We start from the raw sequence: 13059 nt of genomic DNA, 5'->3' as shown, positions 1-13059 counted from the left end.
CTTTTCCCATCCAGCTCAGCTAATTGCAGCAGCAAATATTTGACAGAAGGATTTGTGGCTTCTTTTTGACCATTTGCTAAAGTCTGCTTGCAGAGCTAGGTGACCAAAGCAGATGGGAAATGGGGAGTGGTTTAGCTTGGAGGAATGTGCTTTGGTCAAGAGACAATGTGCTGAAGCCAAAATTGGCTGCTGTAGGGTTCCTTCTGATGTCTCCTGCACTCCTTACCACTGAAAATACTTCCAACTTGGAAATCTCATAACCAATTTTGCTATGTCAAAGCAAGAATGTCTCCCTTGATCACCCCTCTCCAGTGATGGGGATGATCCTTCAGGTAGTCCCATGGGGTCCATGGTGGGGACAACTTGCTGCAAGAACTCTCCTGCAGCTGCCTTCAGCCTCTGGAAGGATCAAAGCCGTTCACCCGAGCCCTGCTTTTCCTCATGCAAAGCATCCCCTTCCTGGGCTTTACAAAGTAGCCATAGAGCCAAAGGGTCTTTCATTCAGACTCTGTTAGGATGCTCTGGGGGACTTCTGGCCAAGAGCCTCCCCAATGCAACTGAATCGCTTCTGCTTGGGCTTCACTGCTGGCACCACTCACCATAATGTTGCTGTCACTGATTTTCTTTTTTTCCATAGAAGAAAGATGCTGCCAAACAGGTTATTTGAGCAACTCTTCATTTCAGGTTAATGTTGGGTAGTATCAGGTTCTTGCAGGCAGAGCGGATCGGTAGCTATGACACTGAGCCCAGGAAAGGGCTTGTACCCCTAAAGGCAGCCTCTGATGGGAGAGCAAGCCTTGGCTCTCCCTCCAAGACTGAGTGGATTTCTTTTCCTTTTGTAATTAATACTTCATAGTCTTAAAAGAAAACAAAATGGAAAAGGAGCACAGGACATCACTTGTTTCTCTGCTCTGTCATCTGCCCCTTCACTCACGGATGCAGCTCTGATCCTCTTAGAAGGGGAGATGCTCTGGCTTATTTTTTAGCCTACAGGAAGGCTGGAAAGGGACTTTTTACAAGGGCATGGAGTGATAGCACAAGGGGAAACAGTTTCACCTGGAAGAGAGGAGATTTGGTTGAGACTGTAGGACGTAATTCTTCACTGAGGGTGAGACTGGCCCAGATGTTCCAGAGAAGCTGTGGCTGCCTCATCCCTAGAAGTGCTGAAGACCAGGTTGGATGGGATCTTTCCAACCCATACCAGTCTGTGATTCTATGTGGCAGCCAGATTATTTGGGGAGGGATTTAATTCAGGATTAACTTTTTGGCAGGTATTTTTATATCTATGTCCTCCTTATTGTTCAGTCTGTGCTGCTGTTCCAGGAAATTAAAATGTGGGACTTTCCTACTTTGGTTCCTTCTCTGTGGAGGAGATGACCTGTCTATACTTTGTCCCACTACCTCTTCACTATGTCATTCTGTATTTTAGCTCCTGGGGAACCTCAGACAGGCTGGAGGGGTTACAAGGTGGATGCTTCTGTTACGTATCAGACAGGGAGTGGGTGCTTGGCCTTTTGCTACTGCTTCAATTGCTGTGATGGAGCTTTAACCTTTTGCATTTAATCCATGCAGAGATTTAAGGCAAATGATCTGGGCAGTATTTGGGTGTTCCCATGTCTGAACATCCACTGAGTATTAGCAGCAAAGAATCACCAGGACTTGGTTGTTCATGAGAGTCCTTGCTTATGCCAGGACAATATTTTTAATAACATTTTGGAGATGTCCTCTCAGCTATTACTCAAGGATCTGCAAAAGACATTTGAGTTTAGAAACCATAACTGTTCCAGTTTTGCTCACTTTGCAAAAGCCCTTCCCATTCAACCTCCTCTCCCTAAATTCACCATGTGTGCACCCAGCTGTGTTTTCCACCTGGAAAGTTCCTATTTACCTCCAGGAATAGGTCTGATCCTGCTACCAGGAGCAGCTTTTGACTACCCCATGGGCACACATTTCCACAACATATCATGCTGTCTCCTCATGAGCTGCAAATCCTGTGTCCTGAGGAGCTGTTGGCATCTGTCCTGGAAAATATCTTCACCCTGTAAGACTGGCTATTTGGCTGGATATTTCACACATGTACAAGGACAAGTTTTTGAGGACATGGAGGGACACTGGGGTAGCCCAGAGCTGGCACTGCAGAAGGTTTTTTTGTGCAACTCTTTATGGGACTCCTCTTCTGTTTTTCTGTCACTTTGGCATCACTTTTGTCCTCCTCTTTTTTCCCCATGGAAGTTTTAGATTTCACCTCTACCCACAGAAAGGACTCCTGAGCTCAAGAGCTAAAAGTATTTAGAATTGGCTTGAGCCACATTTCCTTGTGTAGCTCAAGCCCAAGCTCAGAGAAGCTCCTATGAGCAGGTAAGAGGCACATCCACAGCCAAAGCTCCTGGTGAACCTGACAGGATGAGCTCTCCCAGCTCCTTGGTGACAAGTTTGACTTTACCAGAAGAACCAGAGGTTTCACAAAACAATCAAAGACAGCTGCATTAATACCCACCTGGATGAGCAACCTGATGACTATGTTTAAGTTTTCCAAAGAAATTTTAGGAGCTTTAAGCCCAGCTCAAATCTCAGTGAAACACCTGAATTGCTGCATCAGCCACTAAAGGCAGAAGATGGTCCAGAAGGAAATAGTTGAATGTCCTAAGCACTGGGCAATGAACTAGAGAGCTCATCAGACACCTTGTGCTACACTTCAGTGCTTCTGGGGCAGGCTGATGTTGGGTACCAGTGTGTGCCAGCCTGGAAGCAGGGCTGGACTCCAGCATGGCCATTTTGTCCATGACTTTAGTCCTTCTCCCAGTATCACACTACCTTTTGCTGCTTGGAGTAGGTTTGTGAGCATATTGACCAGGGAAGGTGGGAAGGAAATTCACATGGTGCAGCCTTGAATCACCCACTGGTGTGTGTCCTTGTCAAAGTCTGAGCAGCTTTTTGCTGACAGTTCTGTGCAGAAACATTATCTCCTGCCATCAAGCTCCTCCTGTGTCCATGGCAAATGAACTTTGTCCATTATTACACAAACAACATTATCTAAAAGGCCACTTGATTACTTTTCTCTCCTCACAGCCTGGATCTCAGACCTCGGTGAACATCTTTGGTCTGTATAAATGACCAGGTCTGTAAAAAACACCAGGTTGAGGTGATGATTGTTTCAGTTTTTTGCTGCAGAATCTGGCCATGGTTTAGCAAATAGGCTTGGATCAAAGTTTCTGTCCTCGAGGTGAGGGGTCCTGCAGTATTCCTGACCTTGCTGGATAACTGCTTACAGCTGTAGGGTATCTGCAGCAGCTTCCTGGGAAAATAAAAGATTGCAGAAATACAGCCAGACTTTCTGGCTTCATAGAAGACAGCACAAAATGTTACAGCATAGTCAGTCTCTTCATTACCTCTCTACTCTTTTAATACTCCCTAGCAGAGGCAGACAGAAACTCAAGCCTTATTATACATCAGATGTGTCCTCTTCCCAGCTCTATGTATGTGGTGAGTTATACCAGCTGGTGAGTTTTTTCTGAACTCCTTTTTATATTTTTTTAAAATGAGTTTAATTAACAGAGAGGCAGCATAATTGGTGTGAATCTCCAGGAGGGCCTTTTGATGCCATTGAGGAGTGCCACTTTTCATCCAGCAGACAGAGGTACATGAGGCAGCTGCTTTTTGCAAGCACAAAGCAGCACAATTTCACCCCAAACATGGGGCCAGAGCTGCAAGTAGAAAATTTGGCTTTAGGCTGTTCATGTTGAGAGGTCTGAATCAAAACTCAGGCTGTGTTGACAAATGGGATGGTCAGGTTGCTGTCCTGGTGATGATGAGCCCCATCAGCAAAGCAGGATCCTGAAGAGAAGGGCTTTGTTCTCCTTCCCTCATTGTTCCTTCAATCCTTACTGCCCAAAGCATTGCTTTCATTTATTGTTTTTACCAGGTGAAGCTTGTGAGGCTTGGGTAGGACATGGCAAACACACTCCTGTTCCTGGTGGGATCAAATTGCCTTCAGCTGTGATTGCATCTTGTGTTCCTGGCTGGTGCTTGGAGACCTCTGGGTAAGCACAAATGGCCTCAGCAAGGAGCATTGCAGCTTTGGGTGATCACAAATGTGCCAAGTTCAGGTGAAGCCAATCTGAGCCTCTGTTTGGGAGGAGCTCAGACAAGAGCAAGTGTTAAAGCTGAAACCAACTGTGTTGTAAGTGCAGGGGAAGGAGAAACAAAATAAGAGGGCAGGTAGGGGAAACCACTTAGACTTTAGGCTGTTTCCCTTCAGTGGAGTGGGTGAGGGTGAAGCATCACTGATGGTTCCCTCCTCTCTGGTCATGGACAGCTGCTGCCATGAAGATTGAGAGAAAAGGAAGGAAAGCAAAGGGACAGAACAGATGAGTAAGTACTCTGTTTATTAGTCTATTCCGTGACCTGCTTAAATGTGACTTTTCCATGGAAGAGCACCTGGAAGGCCAAAGGCCACATGGGAAGTCCTCAGTGTGCTGCATTTGTCTTCCTTGTGCATCTCTTCTGAGATTTTCCCTATCTCCTTTCCTGCATGTTGACATTGGAAGACCAGGATGGAGGGAGTGGTTCCAGAAGCTTGTGGAGAAGGCTGTGGTCTCCTATACCTTTCTAAGGGAAGAGTTAAGTTTTATATGGCCCCAGCTTTGGGGGTTTGAACAAAGTAATCCCTCTGAGAGGCCAGGAAATGCTCAGTTTGTGCAGGTTGGTTTTAAAATTAAATGTAGATGTTGGAGGAAAGGGTCTGTTCTCTGAAATGATCTGGGCTTGCTCTGGAACAGTGAAAAACTGAAAAATGAGAGTCAGAAAGGGAAGAAAAGTGGTGGCCTCAGAAATGCTGGGATGGACTTTATGATCTTAAAGGCCTTTTCTAACCAAAAATATCCTATAATTCTAAACTGCTTCATTGGTTTACATTTTAAAGCACATTTGCTCTGTTTAATATTTTTTTATTGTGATCATATATAGAGGTGGTTTGAATCCTCTTTGTAAGCACAGCCTTCATGGCATAAGGAAAAAGTACATTTGCAGCTCTGTTTACTGCATTCTTTCCCTCAGCTTTGCCTTATTGCTTCAGTGGATCTATTTGTCTTCAGAGGCTTTAGAATTATTTTTAAATTAAGGGTATTTTGAACTTTCCAAATGTTTGAAATGCTTTTAAGAAAGGAAAAATAGTGTTATTTTATCCTCTTACATCTCTTAACATGGTTTACCTACAAAGTTGTTCCAAGCCCTTGTTGTTAAATCCAACTGAGTGGGAGGATTCACAAGCTTCTGAATGTTTCTTTTCACTTATTCTTGAGTAATTAAAACCTTTTAGCTGGTCTCATGTGACAAATCAAAACCATCCATCAGAAGTCAAGACCAGCTGAGTGTTTCCATGAGTCAATTGGGTGGTGATGTCAAACTAAGCTGTAAGGTGCCATTTGCAGTGTCTGGATGTGTCTGGGAGGGCAATAAGTCAGCATGGTGCAACAGCAGGGATGGGTAGAAGCCAGGTTTTTTAGTAGAATTTATTGTTGTGAATAAAATGTAACTTTCTTTAGTCTTCTGTAGCACAAAATAGGAAGGGGAAAAAGTTGAAGGACTCTTGGACCTGGGAAAGAAGATGATTTTTGGAAATCCTTCCACTATGGTGAGGTGAAATGCTAACCTGGCATGTTATGATGTGATCCCAGCCCAAACTGTCAAGCATTACTGAAAAAGCACCTGACAAAGGGAGGGGGTCTGAATGTATTTAACACGTGCATCTGCTTTCAAATCCCACGTTTTCTCTGCCCCCCACCATGAAACACCATGAGGCTGGGTGAGGCTGGAAGGTCATCCCATCACATCACCAATCCCTGAAAACTCAGTTTAAGTTTTCATGATGATCCAGCAAATACCAGACCTTCAGGGGGGTGTCTCTTGTGCAGAGGGCAAAGCAGGTTGTTCCTCCTCTGACTGCAGGGTCAGGTGTGTTCTGTCAGTACTGTAGCAAGGAGGGAACGTATCAGTCATCCTGCTTCTCCCCATCAGCTGGTCCAAAAATTGCTGAGTCAACAAGAGATACTGAAATTAACCCTTGATGGCTCAGACTGCATGTGTGTGGCACTAGCTGGGATGCTGACCCTTGGATTAGGCTGTGAGGGGAAAAAAAAAAACAGTGATGAAAGAGGAAAACTGAACCTGTTAAGATGTTTGGTTGTTGGAAGTGAAGTGGGAGGGAGAATGTAAGAGTTGGTCCCAGCCTTAAATTCCCTCTGAAAGCCACAGGTGCAGGGGGAAGGAAAGGGGAATTGCTCATGGGGCCTTTCATCCCCCCTCCAGCAAGGAGGGAGGTGATGTTTCGGGGTGTCATGTTTTGGAAGAGCAAACTGTCAAAATTCTTTGGATAAAGCAAGATCCAGTGACTGGTGGAATTATGCATGATGATACCAATCTGGAAAACAGATAGAAAAGGCAGGCTTTTAATAAGTTACTGTAGTAATAAATCAAAATATATTGATAAAATGTATTAAAATTAAAATACAGTCCTGTCTGCAAGTTCTTCTAGTGAAGTTTAGAAACCCTGGGAACTGATCTTCCATGAATATAAGGAGTCATGGCCAGATGGGAAGCAGCAGCCATCCCAGTCTGATTAAGCTGTGATGAAGCAAAGAAGAGGGAAGAAGTCCACACAAGGGATCCCAGATGAGTTTGCATGGAATTCCGCGGGGATTCCACAGGACTAATAGTTTGTTTCTTTTAATATTACTTCAGCATTTTACTCACTGTAAAATAGAAAGCTATAAATAACTGTATTACCCTGATATGTTCAAGACTGGTGCTGTTATAACAATGATCTGGACGGGCAGCAGTGCTGTGCAGCTGGCAGTCAGTGCCAACCTTGGAGAGTGAAAAGGGGAGGAAAGAAACCCATAATATAAGTTTTCTAGCCACTAGGGAATTTGCTAGGTGATATTCAGCACTGGTCATGACTGCCATATGTTATTATGGCAAAAAAAAAAAAGCTGACAGAAAGACCACTTAGAGCAATTCTGGGTGACCAACTGGGCTGCTGGTCATGGTGTTTCTCTTTGTGGTCTTTCCAGCCATCCAACCATAAATGCTTGTTGCAGAATGAGAGACACTGAGTTGTTTGAGCAAATCCAGAGAAGGCATGAAGATGATGAGAGCCTGGACCACCTCTGCTATGGAGACAGTCTGAGAGTTGGGGGTGTTCAGCCTGGGGAGGTCTTGGAGCACCTCCCAGTTCCTGAGGGAGCTACAGGAAAGCTGGAAAGGGACTTTTTACAAGGGCACGGAGTGACAGGACAAAGGGGAAACAGTTTCAAACTGTAAGAGGGGAGATTTAAGTTACACATTAGGAAGAAATTCTTTTCTGTGAGGGTGGTCCAGGATTCCCAGGGAAGCTGTGGCTGCCCCACCCTGGAACTGCTGAAGGCCAGATTGGATGGGTCTTGGATCATCCTGATCTAGTGGAAGGTATCCCTGCCCATGGTGGGATGGTTGGAACTAGATGGCCTTTAAGATCCCTTCCAAGGCAAACCAGTCCATGGTTTTCTGCAGATGTCTTGTTTCACCACCACGGAATAGCCTGCAGGCCTCAAGTTTACCAAGCTTCATGCCAGATCCACCATAAGGCAAATGTTGCCTCCATGTCCCTGCTAAAGGGCAGTCTGAAGTCAGTGGTAGGTTGAGTGTTCCTGGAACATCACCATCCCTAGATATTTTTCAGCCCTACCACGTGTGGTATTGGCTTCTTGGTTGCTGCTCTGGCAGCCAAAATATATGAGGAAAGGTTACAGGAATTTCTTAAAATAGACTTTGTTGGAATGCATTCATTTTATGCCATTTAGTGAGTTCTTGAGGTATTAAGTGAAAAGTGAATTTTTCCTGGTGACTGAAGTCTTTTGTTTGTCTACTGGGTTTTACTGGACCAAAGGGTTTTTCAGTCAGAGCAAAGTGACTGCTGAGTGTCACATCCCTTGGGACACAGAGCCAGGTGTCTACTTTGGGCATAAACAGCCCATCAGCTGTGCTGTCACTATTCCATTTCAAGGTCTGTCTTCAGCTTTTGTAATCACAGTGCTGGAGGGGACCTCATTCATCAAAGGCATCGTTTCCTTGTTTGACACATGTGACATTCACAGGGCACATAGAATCATAGAATCATAGAATAGGCTGGGTTGGAAGGGACCTCAGAGATCATCGAGTCCAACCCTTGATCAACTACCGCCACGGTCACTAGACTATGGCACCGAGTGCCATATCGAGTCGCTTTTTAAATGTCTCCAGGGACAAAGAGTCCACCACCTCCCCAGGCAGCCCGTTCCAATGTCTGATCACCCTTTCCGTGAAAAAATTCTTTCTAATATCCAATCTGAACTTCCCCCGGCACAATTTAAGACCATGCCCTCTTGTCTTACTGAGAGTTGCCTGGGAAAAGAGACCAACCCCCCCATGGCTCCATCCTCCTTTCAGGTAGTTGTATAGAGTGATGAGGTCTCCCCTGAGCCTCCTCTTCTTCAGGCTGAACAGCCCCAGCTCCCTCAGCCTCTCCTCATAGGATCTGTGTTCGAGTCCCTTCACCAGCTTGGTTGCCCTCCTTTGGACCTGTTTGAGGACCTCAATATCCTTCTTGAACTGGGGGGCCCAGAACTGGACACAGTACTCAAGGTGTGGCCTTACCAGCGCTGAGCACAGGGGCAGAATCACTTCCTTGGACCTGCTGGCGATGCTGTTCCTGATACAGGCCAGGATGCCATTGGCCTTCTTGGCCACCTGGGCACACTGCTGGCTCATGTTCAGCTTCCTGTCAATCCAGACTCCCAGGTCCCTTTCTGCCTGGCTGCTCTCCAGCCACTCTGTCCCCAGCCTGTAGCACTGCATGGGGTTGTTGTGGCCAAAGTGCAGGACCCGGCACTTGGCCTTGTTGAAGCTCATCCCATTGGAATCAGCCCAACTCTCCAGTCTGTCCAGGTCCCTCTGCAGAATCCTCCTGCCTTCCAGCTGATCAACACTTCTCCCCAGCTTAGTGTCATCAGCAAACTTGCTGATGATGGACTCAATCCCCTCATCCAAGTCATCAATGAAGATATTGAACAGGACTGGGCCCAGTACTGATACCTGGGGGACACCGCTGGTGACCGGCCGCCAACTGGAAGCAGCCCCATTCAGCACCACTCTCTGGGCCCGGCCCTCCAGCCAGTTCCTAACCCAGCACAGGGTGCTCCTGTCCAAGCTGTGGGCTGACAGCTTTCTCAGGAGGATGCTGTGGGAGACGGTGTCGAAGGCTTTGCTGAAGTCCAGATAGACCACATCCACAGCCTTCCCCTCATCCACCAGGCGGGTCACCTGATCATAAAAGGAGATCAGGTTGGTCAGACAGGACCTGCCCTTCCTAAACCCATGATGGCTGGGTCTGATCCCCTGTCCATCCTGCAGGTGCTGTGTGATTGCACTGAGGATGATCTGCTCCATAACCCTGCCAGGCACTGAGGTCAGGCTGATGGGCCTGTAGTTTTCCGGGTCCTCTTTCCGGCCCTTTTTGTGGATTGGCGTGACATTCGCCAACTTCCAGTCATCAGGGATGTCCCCAGTGAGCCAGGACTTCTGGTAGATGATAGAGAGAGGCTTGGCAAGCTCTTCTGCCAACTCTCTCATCACCCTTGGATGGAGTTCATCTGGTCCCATAGACCAGACATCTGGGAGTGCTTTTTTGTGGCATATTGACTCTGTACATGGGTGCTGTCCCTTGAGAGCTGCTGGGCAGCCTTTGCTGGTCAACTTTCTGCAAAGGTTCAGCCTTTACCTGCAGCTCTGTCTCGTGTATCATATTCTCATTTAAGCTGCTCCTGTCATGGCCAGACTTTGTTGCAGTTGATTCTTATTTTAATAAAAGATGTAACTGTTTTTCTTTAGCCTTTTAATAAGCAATTCTTGATTGTGAATAGGCTGTCTTGCAGTGAATTAATACATATCAGAAGCTAATCCAGACCGTAAAATGAAGCCCAGTCCATAAAACTGGAAATACCTGCTGAATTCATGAATTCATCAGCAGAGAAGACTCCTCAACCATGCTTTATGTGCAAAGCCAACACCTTAGGATAGTAAAGTAGTATAGGATAAAAAAAGGATAAAAAAGGATAGATAAGTAGGATAGACTCTTAACAGAGAAGTTTGGGTAATATTTCATTTAATCACTCTGGTCCTGGTGTTGCAGGTGCCTGATGATGTGACTGTGCAGTCCTACCTCAGAAGTCTCAGGTAAGGAAAGGACAGTCAGTCACTTGCAAAGTAAAATATCAAAGCAGCTGTCAGTTTTTCCTTGTCAGACTGTGCTCTTCTCTTTCCCAAACATCACTTCTGAGCTGAGCAGTGTGTTGGGTGGGCTCAGGGCTCCCCACTGTGTGGGTTTGTGTCATTACAAAGTGGTGCTGGGCAAGTCTTTGGAAGAGAAGGTCTCTGAAAATTCTTAAATATTTACAAATGGCCCAAAAATCCACAGAGGTCACTGAGTCCCTGGAAAGGCTATATATATTTGCTCTGATGTTATGACCTGAAGCCATCATGTATCTGTGGCACAATCCAGATGCAGGATGCTGAGTGAGAAACACATTGTGGCTGACTGCCTCCACTCTTGTTTTTGTGTTAAGCTACTGCCCAGATCTCTGACCACAGCAAAGGGCAGCAGATGGCATTTTGCCCTCTAAACATGATTTTGGGACACATCAAAAAGACCAAAAATAAGGATACTTACATGTATCAGAGGCTGTTGCAATAGCAGGGTGTCATGAGAGGGTATTGAGGCTACAGCAGGGGCTGTATGCAGAATGGGGATTTTGGGAAGAACCTGCTGGTGAAGGAGAACCTGTAGCTGCTGGCTGAGGTGACTGATGTCCAGTCAGAGCAGGGCTGGATTTAGTTGTGATAAGTTTATATTTCAGGTACTGAGATGGAGATCAGTAAGGACTGAGCTGATGAATCAATCAGTGCTCAGTGGGGAAGGCAGCACTGAGCAGACCTCAGCCTGAAGCATCAGGCAGGACTCAAGATGAGCAGGCTCTGGTTGGACCAAGAATTGCCCAGAGCAATGGCCAAAGCCTGAATCACCCCCACGTAGCCACTGGAATGACTCCTGGTGCCCCTACACTCACCTGAAAGATGAATGGAGGCTCAAAGCACAGAGTGAAGATACTGTTGAAGGGGCGGAAGAACATTCCCAAAACATTGACTGCAAGGGTTTCAACTCTGAAAGGTCCCCAGAAAGACAGAGAATCTTCTCTTGGGGGTTTCAGGATCTGGACAGACAAAGCTGTGACCACCTTGACCCTGTGATGGGGGAAAGTCCCTCCTGAAGTGCCCTCCAGCAGCACTGCCATGGGGTGCCATAAGCAGGAATGGCTCTGTAGTCTCTTCACACTTCCATAAGTGGTACATTCAAGGTGCAGAGGGAGAAGAAAATGTCTTTCAGATATGGACTTGAGATTGTTGAACCTGTAAGTGCTTAATAAACTCCAGCAACTTGCACTGTTTTTAATGCAGTCTCTTTAATTCTTCAGAGGATTGTCAGTCAGATAATTTTGCCTCTTGAATATCAGTAGGAGAGAATGAATTATTAATTTTGAACCAGCTGCAATCAGTCTCTCAGATCCCTGTCCAGAGGAGCTGAAAGCAATCACAATATTGAGTCAGGAAAGAGAGAGCTTCAAAAGAACACCACCAGAAATCAAATCCCTGAAGATGCTCTTTGTGTTCTTTCCCAGCAACTTGCCCACCCAGCTCATCCCTTCTGATGGCAGCAATGGCATCCGTGGGACATGAGCAGCAGAAGATGCTGCTCCAGCATCCTGTGGTGCCAAGGGAGAGGCTTGGTCAGTGCAGCAATGCTCCAGTGGATCCAAAATGACCCAGAAAGTTTCTTGCAAGGTATTTTTCCCCACTTTGCTCAAATTTTCATGTGGGACCATGCATGGTGAAACATGCCCCTAAAACGGGGTCAGGTCTGAGATGGGTATGAGACAGATCTGAGACAGAGGAGGTGTTCTCTGGTCTGAAAACAGTGCTGCCAAATGAATCCCAGGAAAATAACCACTGCCCTCTACTCCCATTTTCTGTATAAACTGCAATGTATGGGAGTGCTCCCCTTTTCCTAAAAGGAGGCGTTAGGAAAAAGAAAATAGTGGGTAGTTTTTTCCCTCAGGCAACACTAAGATGTTTTGTTTGATTGCTGGAAATAATTTTGTTTGTATTATTGCATACACTAACCATGGATTTTTTTTTTCAGTAGCATTTGTATAGGACCATGTTTATCCCAGCAAAATTAAATTGCTCAGCTCATTTGTTCTTTAAAACATGACACCACAAGAGAGTTTTTAGGAAGACAGTGTTTCTCATGGAAAAAGAGGTACTGAGAGCCAGAATTAGAGTATCTGGTGTACCAGAGCAGATCCCCTGTGAAGCACCTCGTGGCAGGCTCAGTGATATATTTGTCACCCATGGCCACAGGCTCTTTGGGGAGGTTTTTGGGACACTGTGTATTTTTTGCCTCTAGAAAATTCAGCATCTCTTAGCACTATGGTGTGAAAGAGGCTACTGTAAGGCACTCTTGGTTTTACTTGCTCTTTAATTATGTTATGGTTGTCATCTCCTGTTGCACAGTGGCAAACAGCCTTTCCCTCCTGCCTGTGGCTGTTTTGGGGTGCAGTGGTGGGATCCAGCAGCCACTAGGTGCCAGTGCTGGTTTACACCAGAAGAGGATCATTGCTGAGCACAGACCAATCCTTGGAAAAAAACAAAACAAAAAAACCCAAAAAATCAGGAATTTGGGCAATTTGCCAGCTGTTAAATTTAGCATTCCTCATCACAGTTTCTCTTCCTTCCCTTGGGCTTCTCTCTTGCAATGTGGAGCCATTTGTGCCTCATGCATATGCTTGGCAGGCAAGGAAAACTCCACCATGTTCTTTACTGTGGGACATAAAGAAGCACAAGCTTTAAAAACTTGTCTGGGAGGCACATATGGCCACAGGAAGAGACTGACCCAAAACTTGTCCATGCTGCAGTTTCCTTCTTGTGCAA

This window comes from Calypte anna, chromosome 6 (genome assembly GCF_003957555.1).
Source record: "Calypte anna isolate BGI_N300 chromosome 6, bCalAnn1_v1.p, whole genome shotgun sequence".
NCBI classification, from domain to species: domain Eukaryota; kingdom Metazoa; phylum Chordata; class Aves; order Apodiformes; family Trochilidae; genus Calypte; species Calypte anna.
This window is presented reverse-complemented; position numbering follows the sequence as displayed.